Source organism: Eublepharis macularius, chromosome 6, assembly GCF_028583425.1.
Source record: "Eublepharis macularius isolate TG4126 chromosome 6, MPM_Emac_v1.0, whole genome shotgun sequence".
NCBI lineage: Eukaryota > Metazoa > Chordata > Lepidosauria > Squamata > Eublepharidae > Eublepharis > Eublepharis macularius.
Genome location: NC_072795.1, coordinates 1,277,754 through 1,297,373, shown reverse-complemented (window position 1 = coordinate 1,297,373; position 19,620 = coordinate 1,277,754). Strand labels below are relative to the sequence as shown.

General features: G+C 51.0%; 1 pseudogene; it reads right to left on the bottom strand.

Annotated features, from left to right (window-relative positions):
- The window catches only part of LOC129332062 (probable cation-transporting ATPase 13A5), a 53,319-nt pseudogene extending 34,438 nt beyond the window's left edge, over positions 1-18,881 (bottom strand).
- Between the last annotated feature and the right edge of the window lie 739 nt (positions 18,882-19,620).

Below are 19,620 nucleotides of genomic sequence, written 5' to 3'. Positions count from 1 at the left end.
TGTACAGCTACCAGGTCAGAGGACTCACCCAGCCGGTGCCCTCAAACATCTTCAGGTCCAGCGGATCTCCCTGAATCTTCCCCTCCAGAACCAGCAGGGAATGGCAGGTGGCCATGGCGACGCAGAGCGGACCCCAGGGCAGTGGCGAGCCGGAGGAGAAGCTGTGGACATTCTGGAAGCTGACACAAAGCGGAGGAGCTGCCCTTAGTTGCTTGGCAGAGGGAAGAGTTTAATCAGCACACAGGGACTGCATGCTCAGGGCCTGGCTGCTAACCAGTGGGCTATATCCACTACAAAGAGGAGACATTGCTCCGGGGGCGCACAGAATCGCTCCATTCCTTGCTGAGTCCAGGAACTGATACCTCCGCCATGCACCCAGACCCACAGAGATATGTGGACATTTGTGGAGTGGCAGGGCCGGGCAGGCTGTCCTGGAGCTGGGCTGAGCCCCACTGGCTGGGTGGACCACGTTAATTAAATCTCTTTGCAATAACATTTACTTAAGAGCCATTTTCTCCCTGCCCTGTGGCAGACCTTCAGGCATGTGGGCTCCCCCCTCCTTTCCTCCTCAGTCATTGTGGTTGTGAGATTGTGACAGTCTTTGCTGTGCTTAGCTGTCTGAGTGAGGAGCAAGAGGGTTTGGGGCCTCCCTGGAAAACAGGCATGGGATACTGGGTGTCTGTTGCAGAATTCTTTCATGTGTGCAGGCTGAACGAAGGCCCATTCTGCAGGCTGGCTGAGCTGGGGCTACCTCTGGGTTCTGGCTCTGCAGAGGATGCGGCTGATCTCCTGACCGGCTCTCAGCCCTGGGCTGCAGCTGATGGAGCGCCTGCCCCAGCCCTGGGTCAAGCAGCTCCAGCCAGGATCTCACAATAGGTCCTGACGGGCTTGGCCCAGCTACACCACACCTCTCCGCCCCCTGGTGCCAAAAACACAGAGAGTCTCCCAGGACTTTTTGAGCCAAATGCTCAAAGGGTGCCCCTTTCTCCGCTGCTGCACCTCTGATCTGGGGAAAGCTGCCCTGCAACGGGCCTGCCTGCCCACAGATCCCGGAGACAGAGGCCCGCCCGACTAACTCCCGGCTGTGGCATCTCCCAAGGTCAGGCATGGAATGAAGCCTTCCACCCAACTCAGGCTGAAGCGGGACCCACACAGCGCTGCAGGCTGCTCTCGCCCCATTGTTCACTGGCGAGATTTCCTTGTCCACTGAGGGCCAACTCAGGATTCCCTCTCTGTGTGCAGCTGCCTGTCCCTCTGTCCCCCTCATATTTATAGCCACCTCAGCAGGATCAGCATTTGAGATTCTGCCCAAAAGACTATTCCGTAGCTGGGTGGGAGGGGGTGTATACTGAGCAGGGAAACTGCCCGAGGAGAAAGGGCTAAGCACCCCTGCCCCACTCCAAGATTCTCATGCAGCAGCTTTAGATTTTTTAAAGGGGGGAAGGGGGGAGTGTGTGTGTCCTATTGAATTGGACCCCTGCCCCTTGGGGATGGAATGAAGGTTTGCATTCTGAAGTATCTTGCTTCCTGATCTTGAAAGACAAGGGCCGATTCCAGATGGCCCTCCCCATCGCGAAACGTCGCGCGTCGTCGCGCAGAAAACGCGAAATATTGCGTTTTCTCACGAAAGTTTTGCGCAACGTGCAAAACTCGTGTAAGAAAATGCGATATTTCGCGTTTTCTGCACGATGACGCGCGACGTTTCGCAATGGGGAGGGCCATCTGGAATCGGCCAAGGTTTGATAACAGAAGCTGAAAGCTCAGGTGTGGACTCCCCCATCCCCTTTGGTTTCACTTCAAGACTGCAGAAGAGTCCTGCCTTCCTTATAAACTCCCCCCCACCCCCCCCACCAGGCTCGTGGCCGATGCTTCTTACCTGCCGCCTTGGCAAGGGATGGTGCCCCAGAGGTCCAGGCCATCCTCCGTCAGGGTGCCAGTCTAGATTCAAGGAAACAGCGCAACACCCTCAGGGTCAGAGGGCAAGGCCCCTGGCCCATCAGTCACTCACACAAGACCAACTGGGTTCTTCTTTAGTGAATGTAGCTGAGGCAGGGGGCCATAAGGGGTTGGGAGACTGGGGCTGATGTGAGGGAGGGGAGACACATCTGGAGGAAATGGAACACACAATGGGGTGGGGGGTTCATTCCTTCACACCCAGCACTGCAAGGGAAGGGAAGACCAGGTGCTGATCCAATCTCTCCGCTGCACCTGGGTAGACTCTCCCCTCCCCACCGGCCAGAGTGAATCTTCCCACCCACCTTGTCGAAGCACACCAGATTGAGTTGCCCGCAGATGTTGATCCTCTGCGGGCTGATGCAGAAAATTCTCCTCTTTTTCAGCCTCCTCTGGGCGTAAATAATGCCAGTGGTCAGGGCAGAAGGGAGGGCTGGGGGGACGGGAAAGGTTAGGAAAACGAGAGCCATAGCCACAGTGTCTGACACGGATTGCTGCAGGAAGAGAGCATGCAGATGTTCACAAAATAGTGTACAATGAACTTTATAGATGCTGAAGTTTAACATCTGGTTTTGTTTATTGGTATTTTGATCTGGTCTATGTGTATTTGCACGCTCGCATGCATGCATGTGCACATGTGCACGGGATATTGGTGCAACAGACAGATCGGCCTCCAAACTCAACGGGCAAGCAACCTTGGGGAACGATCAATTCCTTCCCCCACTTCCAAATCAGGAACTCAGTCCCAACTGATCTTTTTTTTTTTTGTATTTATTTTTCATAATTTTAGACCACCACTCCTCCAAAACAAAGCCTTAAACATTAAAAACCACAATAAATCATTAAAAGGCTAAAAAACACATCAACAAAACTGAGGAAAATCTCACAAGAATAGATAAGATTGAGCCAAAGGCCTTGCAGAAAGTTTACCACCACCCCAGCCCTCACCAACACTGCATGGTTCAGGGGGAGCTCAAGACAGGGTTGCCAACTCATGCTTGGGAAATACCTGGAGATTTGAGGGAGGTCCCTGGAGAAGTTAGAGGGGGGCAAACCTCAGCAGGGTATAATCCCATGGAGCCAGCCTTCCAAGGCTGCCATTTTTTCCAAGGGAAGCAATCTCTGTTGGCTGAAGACCTCTGTAGTTCTGGGAGATCTCCAGCTAACACCTGAAGGCCAGCAAACCTAGCTCAAAACCTCCTGCCCTGTTTCCAATACTCACCTTATTGCTAGCATACACACAAGCTGCGTAGACAAGGCCCAGCACACCGATCATGACCAGGCCCAAGATGAACTTGAAGGCATCTCTGTAGATCTTGAAGTTCAGGGGCTTCGGGTAGAGGATGGACCTCACCAGGTCTCCCTTGGCGGTGTTAAAGCCTGCATTGGGAAGACGGTCATGGGTGGAGGCAAAGCGGAGCGGGCGGCACAGTGGCAAGGCCAGGCGGAGCAGGAGTGCCGTGGACAGGAAAGAGGCCTGCACGGAAGGGAGGGAAGCGTTTCATGCACAGAGGTGCTGGCATCAAATGCTGGGCTCTGCCGGACCCCCCGTGTGCCTGGTGTAACCACTGGTGGGAGGCTGTGACCCTTCTCCCCGTCGCCTCTCCTGGCAGAGAGTTCTGCAGGGAAACTCCATCTCTGGAGCTGCTCCTTCTTTTCCAAAGGCTGGAACATTCAGCACTTGAAAGTGGAAGTATACTTTGGGTACTTCTATACAAATCCACTTCATTTGACGAGCTCACACTTTAGTTTGCTACTTGGCAAGGGAGTCGCTCCCTTCCTCAGAGGCCCTGAGCATCGTTCTGTGGAGGGCCAGCCCTGCCCCACCATCACCACTGCTCTGCTTGTTTCTCCTGGGAGTGCTGAATGGGGCAGGGGCCCCTCAATTTAACGGGGACCTTGATAGGTAACGGTTCCCTTTCCATAGCCGAGCAGACAGCTCCTCTGCTCCACCTGGTGCAAAGCTGCTTCAGTGCCCCCCCTTACCTGTCTGCAGCACGACTGCTCTGGGGGGCCCTTTGCTGCTCCGCTTGGTCTGGATGACTTCCGTGCCGCAGAAGAGGACGTGCCGCCGGTAGTCCTCCACGCTGTGCATCTTCCAGGGTAGGGTGTTCTCCGTGTGGGGCAAGGGGGTCTTGGTCACTGGGACACTTTCCCCTGAAACACAGCCCACATCCCACCTGGCTCAGCATGCCCTTCTGACCTCCACAGGTCGTTGCAGTCAGGATCGGAAGGCCAGGGAGTCTAACTCCCCCGGCCAAAAGGCAGGCAAGAAACACCATTAACAAAGGGGCATCCCTCTCCACCAATTGCTTGGCACCATCTTGTGGGCCTCCCATCCAACTTCAAAGAAAGACTGCCCACTGCCACAACTAAAGCCAGCTCAGTTCCGAGGCCAGACCTGAAACCAGAATGAAATGGGCCATGGCCGGGTGTATCCTCCAGAAACACGTTATCACTTTCCTCCAGAAATGGCCACTTGGAGACCAGTTTGTAATTGGCTGCCTCGTCCTTGGCCAATGAAGGGTTTTTAAGCAGAGGTGTAATAACTACTCCCTTTAAAGGTGTAGGAAATGCCTCGTTGAGGAGGGGTTAGACGGAAGCTATCTAGTCTAAGGTCCCTTTCAAGTCTAGGATTCTATATGGCTCCATAATCAACTGTTTTGTAGCACATATTCAACGAAAAGAACTCATGACTTTTATGTCAGGCAGACATGAAGCATTCCAGTCTTTGTACTGGGCTTCCACTCAGTGAAGTCAACAAAATGCAACAGAGGTGTACAAAAGCCACAACTCAGCACACTACCAAGCACCACAAGCCCACAAACATACCTCTGTTGGAAGCCAGACAGCTGGGCACAAGTGCCCTCCCCTGGCTCTGCATTCACAAGGCCCCTTTGAACAATAAAAGGCATGGAACAAAATGCACAAAGATCAGCCCCATATTTGTTCAGTAAGATGGCACATATGGCAGAGTGGCCTCCCTCCCCAACGGCCTTTGCACCTGTCAGCATCCCCTCGTTGATGACGCAGCTGCCTTCCAGGAGGAGGGCGTCGCAGGGCAAGGAATGCTTCTGGCCTTCTAAGAGGATGACGTCTCCAGGCACGAGGGAAGAAGATGCCATCTGGCGGCCACCTACAGAGAAACCAAACAGGGGTAAAGGATGCTCTGAAAAGAGGCCTCAGGGACTTTGGGGGCCGCTGACGTTTATGGCCCACCCTGAGCCCAGATTACTCTCCTACCCTGCCTGTAGGCTCAGTGGGGGGTTATAGCCACTTGGAAGAAAAAGTGTACTGAGGACTCAGTTTCCAAGGCACAACAAAACCATTGGTGGTCTGTCTGCCCAGCCTTGGAAATGTAAACACAGCCTCCTCGCCACCCGGGGCCTGCCTTCTGATGCCCTGCAAAGCACCAGATAAGAAGAACGGATTTCTCTTCTTTTCGTGATGGCCCAACTTCAGTCTCTGACAGACCTTCAACAGGAGGCGCTCCACAGCTGAGAAGCGACACCCAAGAAGGCCTCTCCCTGGTGTCTTCATCAGCTGGGCACTGCCAGGAGGGCGCCCAGATGCTCAGAGGGTGTCTCTGGGGTGCAGAAGGCACCTTGACTTGTTTCTAGGCTGTGGCCCTGAGGAGAGCCCACCTGCTCCAGCATCCTGTTTCCAACATCTGAGAGCAGCCACCCACCACCCGCTGCAAGCAAGCCCCAGACCACGGCCCTCCCTGCTGACTACTCCCCCAGCACCCAACAGAGGATGAATGCCCAAAGATCCCATTTGCCTGCCACGGCTGATAGTCACCAATAGAGTCCTCTCCCTAAATCTGTCCCACCTCCTTGGCTTTGAGAGATGCCAGGAGGGAAGGAGGGAGGCAGAGGAAGGCAGTCGTGGGGGGCGCAATACTCACCTTCGTGTTTAATCCAGGCTGTGACTTGCACATTGTTGTGCTCTTCCACCAGGTTGTGCAACTTGATGGACTGCTGCAGATTGGGAAGCAAAAGGTTAAGTGCCGGATGGGGCCTGGTATTTCCCTAGAGAGCCTGGAGTGGGTGGGGTGGAGGAGAGGCAGAGAGGCACATTCAGGAGACGGGCTTTGCTCTCTCGAAACCCTTCCGCTGCCAAGGCCAAGTTGCAGAACAAAGAGAAGGGAAACTTAATCGGATTGTCACGGGCAAGCAGGCAAGCCCTGCCTACCTGCTCTTTCCTTGCCTGGGGCTTGGGAAAGGCACCTGGCCCCACCCCAATAAACCTTGTAGGAGGGGGTGCCCTGCTACAGAATCAGGGGGAAGAGCTTGCTGCACAAGGAGGAGGTTGCTGTGCCTGGCTACCAGGAACGGCCGCTCACCTTTTTCAAGAGCCGTTGATGCTGGCCTTTAGATCCTCCCTGCCTGCTTAGATTCCCCCTGCTTCATGCTTTCATGTGGAGGAGGGTGGTGCTCGCCTTCTCCCTGGCTCTGGCTGTACTCTTGGGAGGCGCTTGGTGCTTTTCCGTTGTGCTGTGAGGACTGGTTCCAATCCCCCCCTTTCCTTCTCCCCATCTGCTTTTGTTGAGAGTAACTACCTTCCCTTTTCCTGAGTGGGGCTTTCTCACATTCCTGACTTTGGAGCATCCTCGCAGGCCAGTTCCAGGATTTGGGGGGCCCCAGAGAGAGAGAGCGCTTGGGGGCCCCATATGCCCACAACTGGGCTGCCCTTCCTGCCCTCCCACCCACCTGCCCCTGCAAGCCTGTGTGTCCTTCCTCTGCCCACTGGCAAGGCCTCCCCCACCAGCTGCCCAGACTGCCGGCATGGCCTTTGCCCAATGGTGCTGGGCAGGGGGTGTAGCTCGGAGCGCCACTGCCACGGCCACCAGGAATGCTGATGCTGTGTGCTGCACCCACATGCCCTTCCCTAGCAGTGCTAGACAGCATCTGCAGCTGAAAGCAGCATGACAAAGCACTCACAGGCAGGGAGTGGAAGGGTGTGCGTGCAGGCACCCGAGGAGAGGCAGGTGACAGCAGCAGTGAGCTTCGCTAGAAACCATGAGCCCTGCCCACTTTGCCCACTTTGCCATGTGCTGAAGACCCTCACACAGAGAGTGGTGAACAAGGAATATTCACTTTCACTGGGCAAGGCATCCCTCCAGGCAAGGGAAGGCAAGAGTGACAGAGTCCCTCCCTGGGCCACCCAGTCCTGGGCTCTGCCTGCCACCCTCCTCCTAAAGATGTCTGTGCCAGGCTGTGTAAGGTGGTAGAAGGAATTCTTTTGAGCATGTGCAGAATCCCTCATTGGTCTGCTTCCCTAGCCCTTGGAGCGAGAAGGACTTTCGTCCACCCTGCTGCCCCAGAAGGCAATGTTTGAAATTAATCCCCTCTCTCATCATCAGAGAGGAAATTGCAGGTGCAACCGGAGAGGCCAGGACCCCTCTCACCCCAGAGGCAAATTTACAGCTTTAGCTCAATCTTTTAAAAAAATAAATACTTTTCAGTTCTTTGGATTACACATGTGCCATCAAGTCCCTACCGACTTAAGGGGCTTTCAAGGCAAGTGAGAAGCAGAGGTGTTTTGCTCTTGCCTTCCTCTGCAGAGTCTTCCTCGGTGGGCCCCCATCCAAGTTCTGACCCTGCTTAGCTTCCGAGATCTGATGAGATCAGGCTGTACCATGTTGCCTTCCCTCTCATCAGACGACTAGCAGGTTCATTAAAAATATGCTGCGGACCCAAACTCTCTGGACTCTGGCACAGACCCAGGGCCAGCACTGAACCCTGGGACTCTGGAACAACTCAAGACAAGATCAGGGTCCAGCCCCGTTCTCAATCTCAGGGGCTGAGCCCAGGAACATAGATGACGGATGTGTTCTTGTGCACCTGCCAAAGGCCCTTCCGTGTCCACTAAGCGAGCACCTGTAGCACATTGGCTAAGGGGTTGGGTTGCAAGTCAGTACTCTGCTGGTTCGAATCTCTCTACTGCTATGAACTCTTGAGCTGGCCTCAGCTCCCAGATGCATTGTGGGGGTAATGATAACACTGACTTTTTCACCTCTCTGAGTGGGGCACTAATCTGTCTAGAAGAGTTGTTGTTGTTGTTGTTGTTGTTGTTACGATGACAATGACACAGCCCTTGCCCATTCCCACATGCTTTGGCACAGACCTAGGAGCAGTGCTCCCCAAGTCCCCAACTTGCCCTCTGGACAAAGGCAGGAGGAGCCTCATCACCAGTTTGCAGGGGACAAAGACGACCAATAGATCAGCTGACGTACCTGCCGAAGGTCATACACAGTGAGGCCAACGGCGATCACAGACAGAATGATGAGGGAAACCGAGTATTCGTAGTAGCCTTGGGAGATCCACAGTGTCAGAGTGAAGGCTTGGAACACATAGAAAGCGTTCAGAATCTGTGGACACAGTACAAGCCACACAGTCACAGGAAGGCTCAGGTGGCATGTGGTGGCTTCAACAGGGCCCCAGAAATGACCACTACAGGCAGCCATTTCTGCAAATTTACAGTTCTCATAGCCTTTCTGGATCCAGATCTGTGACCAGAATCAAGCTGCACTGCAAGGTCTCCAATGACCTCCAACGTGAGTCTGAGCCCGGTTGATCCTGGTGCTTGCAGGCTCCCTCCCTGTTGCCTTCTTGCATGGAGCTAAGATTGAAGACCGCCTGCGCTGAGAAAGCTTCCATCTACGCTCAGTTTCCTGTAATGCTTGCATCCAGGCACTGTGGAAAACTGGTGTTTGTTCCTTGCCCACAGTCCAGCATTTTAACCCAAGGCTCCTGAAGGTGGACTAGCCCAACCAGAATCCTATGCCTCAGCCTGTCCCAGAGAAGAGAGACCATCAGCCGTTCACGCTGATGTGTATTGCTAGCCTGCCTTTGTGCTCTCGTAGGGCTCCTGCACTATCTCATATCAACAGGGGGATGGCAGCATTAGCTAACAATACACACAGGGTTCCATGAAGCTCTGCAATGCCCCATGCAGGATCCTTGGTGGCCGGATGGCAGGTCGGTTTATTTTCACAGTCCCTGCAGCTGCATTTCCTCACACGCGTCTCTTGTCAGTTGCCACACTCCTTCCTCCCTCTCTCCTCCACCAAACCTTTGATTTTCAGCGGGGGGGGGGGGCACTAGTTTGATTGCACTTATCCTGAGCAAATATACACAGATAGCATTTTATTTGGCTTCAGAGCTTCCCCGTTAAGCAAAAACCGATCATCCCTTTACAACAAAAAGCCTTCCAAACTGACTCTCCTTCCTAAAGCGAAGGTTGCCAAATCAGTCTTGGGAAATTCCTGGAGATTCGGGGGGGAGGGAGCATCAATAGGGGAGGGGAGTGAGTTCAGTGGTGTTAGCCCAAAAGGGCCCCACCCACTCCTGGCCCATTTAAGGAGAAGGCAGGCGGAGTAGAAGGAGTACAGAATGTCGTTATTGCAATAAAAGGAGGACCAGGTTCTTAACACAAAGAAAGTTACCTCAGGTTCCTCACAGAAAACAAAGGTGCTGCTCCTTTTATACTGAAGGCAGCCTGTTCCATGTATGGTAATCCAAGCTAACTGGCCTATTTCAGTGCTGCAGGATGACGTTCAAGGCACAAGTGTGTCTAAAGAGTTAAACGAGTTAAGTTGATCACATGTCCTCTGGTTCCGCCTGTGATCAATCAGTATACTCCTTTAGGAGCACTAGGCCAGACTAGGCCCAACGGCAGGTCTGTGCCATCAGTGGGGACGAGACTCCATACAGTCCACCGCCCAAAGCTCCCATTTGCTCCAGGGGAACTGTACTCTCCACAGTCTGGAGATCAGTTGTAGTTCCTGGAGAATGCCAGGCTTCAGTGGGAGGATATCTAAATAAATCAAACAGGACCACGGTGTTCTGCAACTAATTAGAAGAAAAGCCACCGTGCTAAGACAGAAATTCCAAATATTTATCTACCATTCAATACTATTTACAGATGTTATTCTTACACAATTCTTTCAAGAGAGAGTACAACACTCCAAAGATAAGTGCAAAAAAGTGCCAAACTCCGGATGCTTGAAGAGAGCCCCTTTTAGAATTTGTCATGATCTGGCTGTGCCAGGAAGGCCTAGCAAGGCCTCAGAAGCCTGTTAGCAGAAGGAGTAGGCCTGCCTACAATTTCCAGGAACCCCTGGGCCGCTTTGGCGCCCTTTTTGGCCAATCAGAACACAGGGGGCTGGTGCTATAGAAGTCTGGAAGGAAAAAAAGCCTGTGTTCTTCTTTCTCCCAGGGAGCAGCAGGCCAGAGGGGGTCTCAGCTAGGGGGGGGGAGGCCCTCATCCAGGTAGGGTGAGAAGGCAGGCCTGGCAGACAGAGGGGCAGGGAGTTCAGTCGCACCAGGGCCTTGTGTTCATTTTGCTTTCACCCATCTATTGTTGCTAAGGCACCTTGCTTGCTATTAACTGACCTCCTTGTAAATAAACCCTTTTGTTTGTTGTTACTGTGCTGGGTCCTCACGCCTGTTTATTGGCCAAGCTACGGAGGTCAGAAGGGTTGGGAGGGTACTCTGGGCCTTCCCAAGGGACCCTACATCCCTGAGTGGTGGCAGTGTAAGGGGGCTCACCCCACCTGAGGCATGACAGAATTACTGTTGGAATTACAGCTGCGCAGGGCTAAAACTTAACATTTGATTCCGCTGTGATGTTAAATACTAACATCAGATCTAATCACCATATCACGTATGCTCTTGCCCCGTCTAAATCCAGTCTTAAGTGGATTACTGCATTGAGGTGTATCTGCAACTATATTCAAGTGGGTTTTTTTTAATGATCCTTTGGACTGAGTCTGCCAAGTACAGGCAGTGTTATTTTATCCCACTTTCTGTTTATCCCGGAGAAGAGTTTTCCTCTCAGCCTTCTGTGCTGGAAAGCTGTTGATTTTTCACTATATACAATATAAGGATTGGAATGCAGACCAACAACTTGTTGGTCTGCATATATTGTGAATACTTATGAAAATATATTAGCAATGTGGAACACTGAGGCTAGAAAACGAAATGGAAAGAAAAAAATGGCATGGTCCTCCTAATATGGGTGATCTATGACTTTAAATATGAGAAAGTTTGTCGTATAGATGTTTCTTATTAGAAAGGTTTTTTTTAAAGATTAGTTAGTGATCATTTTACTCCAGAAACTTTTAGACATCTTGTAAGGAACCAGACAGTCGTCTTTGTTTCGGATTAATTTATTCTGTGGAGAACGAATTGATGTCAGAAAATAATATTTGATAACTAAAGGCTTTGGGTAAGCTCACTATAAATGATATAAAATGTATAAAATCTTAACCCTCCCTGTGAATGCTGTCCACCATCCTGTTTTAAATGTGTATTAATACACTGTTGTTTTAATGTAGATGAATTTTTATTGTATTTTAATATGTTGTTATCGGCCCTGAGCCTGCCCGTGGAGAGGATGGAATAGAAATTTTAAATAAATAAATAAATGAGAGCCAGTTTGGTGTAGTGGTTAAGAGAGTGGGACTCTAATCTGGAGAGCCCGGTTTGCATTCCCACTCCTCCACTTAAAGCCAGCTGGCTGACCTTAGGTAATGGACATTATAAACGTTGTATTCTGTACATAAATTGTTTTTGTTAATATTATATGTAGATTCATGTGACACTGAAGAAGTTTACAAAAATGCGCCCACACCAGTAGCACGTTTGGTTGCTGGGAAGTGAAAGGATGTCTTCAAGCATCTGGAAGAAAGAAAGAATGAGAGTTTGGCACTTTTTTGCACTTCCCGTTGAAGTGCTGTACTCTCTCTTTAATGAATTGTGTATCATTGTAAGAATAACATCTGTAAATAGTATTGAATGGTAGATAACTATCTGGAATTTCTGTCTTAGCACAGTGGTTTTTCTTCTAATTAGTTTCAGCAGGAGTATGGCAACTCCACCCAAAACTCTTCCCTTTGGCCAGTGCGGCAACTCTCCTCCCTGGAAGCCAAGCCAAATACAGAGAGCTGAAAGGGGCTCAGTGAGTCAGAGCAACTTGACGCTATTACAGAAAACCCTTTAAACCTTTTCCACGAAGCATGTAGGTTGGAAACGTTGTTGATGAAGATGTCAGTTACCTCTTTAAAGAGCAGTTTCCAGATGGGTCGGATTTCCACTTCAATGGTGTTAGGCCCACAAACCAACCTCCTGAGATAGAGGAGGGAGAGAGGACATTAACGTCTGTGTGGGAAGCAGCCAACTCAACTGGGCAGGGGTTGGTGGGTGGCCAAGTATCACCCCTCATTCCTGAATGAACATTCTCTAAGCACTGCAAAAGGAGTCTCTCTGTCTTTGTTCATGATCCAAGGCTTCCTTGAGATAACCAACTGGGGACTATGCTTCATCTTTCCACTGCCAGGGTGGGTCAGTGTTGGGAGGGTTAGGAGAGAATGGCCCTTGCCTGAGGCCACTTTATGAGTCTCAGGCTGAGATGAGATTTGAGCGGGGGAAGCTGATATTCTGGGGGAACTCATGAGTGGATCCTCCAGAAGGAAGCAACAGAGGGCCATGGGAAATACTTAGAGCCAAGGCACCAGCTGGCTAGACTGTCTGCTTCGGGACTTACCGGAAATCTCGCTCTTGCGTGGTCAGCCCATCACCAAACTTGTGATGGATTTCATAACAGGTGTTGCTGTCCTCCAGTGACCTACAAAAGGGGAAATCCAAGAAAAATGACAGCGCTGCCAGAGACCTTTGACCACTCACAGCTTCGCGCCAGCAAGACAAAACTCACCCAATTCTCTGGAACTGTTTTGCAGAGATGTTCCACACATAGCGTATTTTTTGTACCTGGATGTATCTCACCTACAAGAGTGAGGCACAAAACAGCCATCAGGAATAACCAGATCTAATCCCTGGCTGCTGATGAGTTCCTCCCCAGCTGCAGTCTGGACTGGATTTGGGCTCTCCAGATGGGATGAGGACTTATGGGCATCTGAGGTGGCTCCCTGGGATCAGATAATGCCCTGCTGCCATGTTGGGGGTCAGCTGAGGCCTCTGTTTCTTGGCAAAGGCTGCTGTCTCAACAGAGGTGGTTGCCCCTGCAGCCTCCTCCATTTTGTCATTCATAAAGGAGTCAGGAGAAAGGCCCCTTCATCTTCCTTCCTTCACCCTATGGCATGCAGCTAACCCCGGACTGGGAACTTACTCTCATTTGTGGCTTCATTATGGCTTTTGATATGACGCAATCCTTGTCAGTACCAAAGATGCGACTCGGCTTATCTGCGTCCAAAAGTTTCAGCAAGTCAATCCAGATCACCTTCTTCCGAGTATATCTCTGAAACTCATCCTGGGGGGAAATGTTCACATTCTTGGGATGCAGATCTTAATAATGGTCTGTTTCTGTGTTAGGACCCCCCTCTCCATTTCAACCATAATCAGGATTAAGGAGAGCACAACTGACCCTTCAGCTGGGGTGTGCTGCATTGCAAAGACTCCTGGGCCGATTCCAGACGGGCAAAATAAAGCGAGTGCTTTCGCTTTTCCAGCGACCTCACTCGTAAAAACCCGTAATGTCCTGTCCCTGCTTACCTCCGGTTCATGGCGCTGTGTTGCGCTCCAGAAGCGGACCGTATGAACGCCGTATTGCGGGTTTGCACACTTCTGGACGCTTCGTCGCCGTGGAGAGGCCCTCCCCTTTCCCTCATTCCTTTGCCAGCTGGCCGGCAACAATATTCCCTTAGTTTTTTTTTTAAAACCGGGCACCATTTGCGCAGTTGCACGTTTGCGCACATCGAACTGCGCAAATGCGCACAAATGCACAAATGCACAAAAGTTGACGCTGCATATTCGCATACCTGCACATTTGCGCATTTGCACAAAACACGTAAAAAAACAATTAAAAAACCCCTGAAATGCGAACCAATGAAGGCCGCCGACGTCAACTGTGACGGGGAGGAAACAACCAATCCCGGGTACCTCAGTTGGCCGTGCGAACATCCGGAAGCGGGATGGCATGGCACGCTGCGAGACAAAGCGGATGGAGACGAAACTGAACGTGTGGCCGGTAAGCGATTATTTCAGCAGAAAAACCGCAATTTCTGGCCATCTGGAATCGGCCCTGAGTGGCCAGGAGAAAGACAGCAGACTGCAGAAGCTCCTGGATATATTTTGTCTGGCAAACGACAGAAACCAGTTTGTAGCATTGCTGTCCAGGCTTTCCCATCATGGGACAGTCGTTTTCTGGAAGGTCTCAGCTTTCACACAAAGAATTCTGCAGAGCCTCACAAAACATTGCCTCACTCTTTGGGTGAAGCCAAGAGCCTTGGTTTCCAGTGATGGTGCAAACTTCCTTCGGGAGGAATAGGAGTTTCCAAATATTTGATCCAGAGCTTCCTTGCCACCCAGAGGATGTGGAGCCTCTCTGGTCCCTTCCTTGGGAAGAGCCGAGGGAGGGAGAGGCTAGCTCAGCACCTGGTGTGATTGCTTAGAACTGATCATGGTCAGTTACAGTTCCTTTGTATAGGTGGAATCCAGACCTCCTTTCCCTCAACGGGGCCGCCATTCAGACAACAACCAGCGTAGAAAACTCGCCTTAGAAAAAGCATTTTAAGTTACCAGAAGCCAGTGTGAATTTTTAGAGGAGCCCGGGCAACTGGGTGTCGCCCCTCAACGGCTGTTTAGAAAGAGCCCACCTTCCACCACAAGAAGATTGCTTTGGGGCCAAGGGTGGGGGCAAGAGGGCCCAGAGCCCTTGGAAAGGGTGGGTGCTCTGTCCGTCTAGGATGTTCCTCAAAAGTCCTCCCAACCGGTCAAGTCTCAGCAAGAGGGGTTCTATATAATCACATTTCTTGAGCTATTTTCACTCTGAAAGTAACAGCCCTGGCTTTAGGTACTCTGCAACAAATATAAAATAAAAGAAACTCTATGCTACAATGACCACAGCTGTGCATGAAGACAGTGGCTCACATCGTGCCAATCAGCCTCTTCCTGCTTCTGACATTCCCTCAGGCATGTCCATATTTCCAAGATTGTCTGTGTTGCCAGAAGGCTTAGAAATTCAAAAATCAATAAAAGGATATTCCAAAGATTCAGATTCCCAAACTGAGCAGCACACCAGATCTCTCACCTCTGAGGAGAGTCTGAGGAGGCAGCATACCAAACCTAGGCCTACAGAATACACAATGCCCAAAGATGTGACCCTGCCTAAGAGAAAGAAAGGAACATACTGTGGCTCTGAGCAGCACAATGTCCGCCTCTTCCAAATCACATGGCACACAATTTGCCCACACGTCCCAGGCCGGCTTCCAGTAAAAGACAAGGAGGAGAACTCCGCAGGACAGGATGTACCCAGCAATGCACATAGCCTTCCGGAAGCCATGGGTCTTGTAGCCAAAAATCTCCTGCAGAGAACATAAATTGAAAAGGGAATAAGTCAAAAGCAGAACTGCATACCATCTTGGACTGGCATCAACCATGGCATGCTCTGTTGTCTGTGTGTGCAGCTACATGCTAGCCACTTCATGTCTCTTGGAAACCAGTGGCTTCACAAATACCCAACAGCTTTGCTGGTAGATCAGTTGCAGTTGTGTGAGATCTCCAGGCCCCATTCGGAAGCTAGTAATGCTACTTAGGGCTGCCAAATCTGGGTGGGAAATTCCTGGAAATTTGGGGAAGGATCCTGGAGTGCATGGGGCTTGGAGAGGGGTTGAAGCTCCACCCTCCAGATACAGATTCCAGGTACCCACTAGTAGCAGGCAAACTCGCAGCGGTTTGCCCCCTTGTCTACCTGTCACAGGTGACCAGCAGGAGACTTTGGATTGCCCAGAGATCACCTGCCACTGGCATGTACTCTGGAAAACATGCACAGCACATGTGCCCCCAGCAGACGCACCGAAGGTTTAAGTTTAAAATACATTTTTAAAAAAACAGACACAGGTTAAAAAATCAAACTATACGTCTGATATCTTTAAAAGGGCACACTAATTCAAAATTCCATCAAACAAGGATTTTTGTTTCCGAATTGCAAATGAACAGAATTTAGCTACCGCATATGAGACAGATTTCTGAGTGTCTTCTAAGAGATATTTCCGCAGAGTTTTGGTCTTAAAATTCGTAAAATATTTCAAAGGCTTAAACCTAGTGAGAAGTGGAATAATCAACTGAGTTCTTTCTTCTTGATAAAATTCACAGTGCAGCAGGATACGTACAACTCTTCATTTGTGGCTGATTTTGGTTCCAAATGTGCCGCTTCTCAAAGAATCAGTCCCGTGCGGAGCGTGGAAGCCCTCCCGCAGCCAGCATAAAGACATCACTTTCAGAAGTGACACCATTGTGCAAGCGCTGCAAACACGCACGCGCGAAAACACACACGTGGATGGCACGAAGTAAGTGCCAGCTGCCACCACCTCCCCACCCTACTTCTGCACAACCGTTTTCTCCAAGGGAACTGATCTCTGTGGTCTGGAGATAACCGTACTTGGAAGATGCAGAGGTCACTTGATAAGCATCTTGCTTTGTATCCATGCTGTTGCTGAGGCTCTAATTCTGTGCACACTTATCAGTAGGATTTATTTCTGAGCAAACATGTGTTGAACTGGGCTATTTGGGCTAATTGTGTGTATGTTATCGCTGGGGCCTGGAGACCTCCCTGAATTACTACTGGACGCCAGACTACGCTGACCAGTTCCAGTGGAGAAAATGGTTGCTTTGAAGGCCTGGCATCTTTCCTCAGGGCTGTAGGGCTGCTTCGTGCAGCCTGTACGTTTTATTCATTATTACATTCATAAACAACTTTTTCACTGTGGAAAACTATTTGCAACAGAAAAAAGAAACATTGAACACATAAAAACCACTCCATAAAAATGATTAATTGTGAGACGTACATAGCTGGAAAATAACAGACAAGCAGGTGATTAGATGGTTGTAGGGTTAATAGAACGCCTCTGGTAATTGATTCTGGACAGGGAAGGCCGTATGCCACCTCTGATAAAGACCTCTTTGGAGCAGCAGGTCCCCTCCCTTGCTCATCTCATCTTGTAGGGCAAAGGGGTTTATCTGGGACAAGGAGCTTATCGTAGAATCATCAGATTGTAAGGGATCTCCAGGGTCATCTAGTCCAAGCCCCTGCACAGTGCAGGATATTCACAAGGTCCGTCTTCCCCACATCCCCGCAGATTCTTTGGGTATCCCAGAGCCTGGTTGTCTGAGGCCTTGCAAAGAGATTTCAGCACCTTGAGCTGAGCCTAGAAGCTTACCAGGGTGGAAGCCATGAAGGAGAAACGCGCCATGCTGCCACAGGCTAGACATGCAGCTTCATTAGGGACAGACGTAAGTGTCTAGGCTGTCTTCAAGGGCAGCCCAAATAAAGTGCCTCACAGTAGTCAAATGAAGAGGTTAGGACAGTGACCGTAAGAACGACTAGTCCTTAGTTCCCACAAAGGTCACAGCTCCTATGTTAAATGATGGGGCACTGCTGACCTCAGTTACCAACAGAACACTGGCTCCAGGAACCCCCCCCCCAACACACATAAATATGTTTCTTAGAGGGAGAGAGATCCCACTGCCTTGGAGCTAGCACTTTCCTGCTGACCCACCCACCCCCTGCAGTGGACCTCTTTGGCCTGGACTGAACCTCCTTGTGCCCGTCTCATCCAGCCTGTTGCTGAGCTCAAACACTCCTTCCCTGAGGTCTTTGCCCCTCCTGGTGCAGATGGAAAGCAGAGGTAGAGGCTGGTGTGGTCTGCTATCTGGTCCTCCACCCCCGCCCGCAGCCAACCTCACCTAGCACTTCCACAGAGATGTTAAAAGAGGAGACTGAAGCCTTGAGAGGCACTAACCAGTCCTGGTCATGATCCAGCTGCACAAACCCAGTGGGGAGGGTAAAGAATCACTTCCTAAATTCTCTTTCTCACCCAGAAAGAGACCCTTCCATACAAGACAGGCAGCGTAGTATAGTGGTCACATTACCAGACTAGAACTGAGGGGATCCATGTTCAAATCCCAACTCAACCATAAGTAGCGAGTCAATTTTGCTCAGCCTAGCCAACTTCACAAGGTTGTCATAAGGATAAAACAGAGATGGGGAAATCATGGGGAATCCCTAAGGCAGAGATGGATAAAAGGCAATTGCAGATCGCAGATAAAGCAGTGCCGAAAGCAATGAGAAGCCCCAGACAAGAAAGCAGCCAGCCCCGTCCTTTTTGGGGAAAGGAGGAGGCAAGCCCTTGAGGGCTACAGCTGTGAATGGCTTGGCTGGATCACAGCTGCTTAGTGTTGCCAGCCAGATGTTCCAGATTCTTTCAGCACCTGTGTGGAGGGCGACTGGCCCTGGCCCTGGCATTTCTCCCCTTTTTCTCTGTCTCCCTCTCATTTTCCTTTCTTCCCTTTCGGCAACTTTTCAGTTTTCAAATCGCAGTCGCTTTTGGGTAGGGTCTGCCTGGCTCCTGCTCCATAGAGTGATGGGTATGTTGATGGGACAATATAAAGGCATGGATGCCCCTGGCTAGCCCAGTTCACAGCCCTCTCCTGGCCCCACTGACAATGTGCTAGTTTAGGTGGGTATCCATGTTGGTCTTCACAGTAGAACAGCAGGATTTGAGTCCAGGGGCGCCTTAAGAGACCAACAAGGGTAGAAGCTTTCGAGAGTCAGAGCTCCCTTCTTCAGATACAGGTAAAAATGTGCTAGGAGCCCTCTCCTGCCCATCTGGCTTTGAAGTGCACACATTGCAGCTAACACCTTGAACCACGCAGGTGGAAAACAAGAGGTGGGTGAAGATTTGCCAGGGAACTTCAAAGCCAGTGCCTTTCCTCCCTGATTCTCTCTGAGTCCTTCTGCTAGAAACCAGCTGCCTGGCTCGGAGCTCCAAGCAGTGACCCGAAAGGCATATCACTTGAGACCCTGACACCTCACCCCTGGGTGCCAGGGAAAAGCTGACTTACCGTCTCATCCTCCTTTCCCTCACTGAGCAGGGCATGGTGATTTTCTGGGAGCTTTCCCCCCATCCAGCTTGTCAGCTGTGCTCGCTCTTGGAGGGATGAGGAGCTGGGCTGTAGCTGCAGCTGATTAGAACTCAGGCCAAGGACAACCTTCCTTCCCTCATGTGCTGGTGCTGGCTGCTTTAAGCATTGCAGAGCATGCACCCACCTCCTTGTGAGCTGCAGAAACCTGTTGAGCCTCTTTGACGCTCTTATGCAAGCTCCTCTTTGATTTCCCTTCCTGGTTGGAGTCACCCGAGAGTTTCCCAAGTGAGTGACTGCCCTGGCCAGCATCAGCGTTCCCTGTAGAGGGCGCTCATGCACAGTTGCGCAGGAAATCTCACCTCTTGGCGCATAGGATTCCTTCTGGAGCGCAGAAGAGATTCCTCTCCAGTGGCTTCACCTTCCTGCTCAGCTGTCCCCCTCTGGAAGGTAAGGATGGCACAGGATTGTGCCTGGGCAAGCCTGGGCTGCGCTGCTGAGGGCCTGTGGGTGAAGGACGGCACAAGAGTGCACCCAGGTAGGCTTGGTGTGGACCTGTGTGGGACATTCTGCGTGCAAAGTTGTTTTCTCCCCAACATACATCCCTCCTCTTTATGGTTGCCAGCTCAAGGTTGTGAAATTCCTGGAGATTTAGGATGTGAAGCCTGGAGAAGGCAGGGTTTGGGGAGGGGAGGGACCTTAGCAGGGTATAATGCTATAGAGATCACACCCACCCACCCCAAGCAGCTATTTTATCCAGGGGAACTGATCTCTGTTGCCTGGA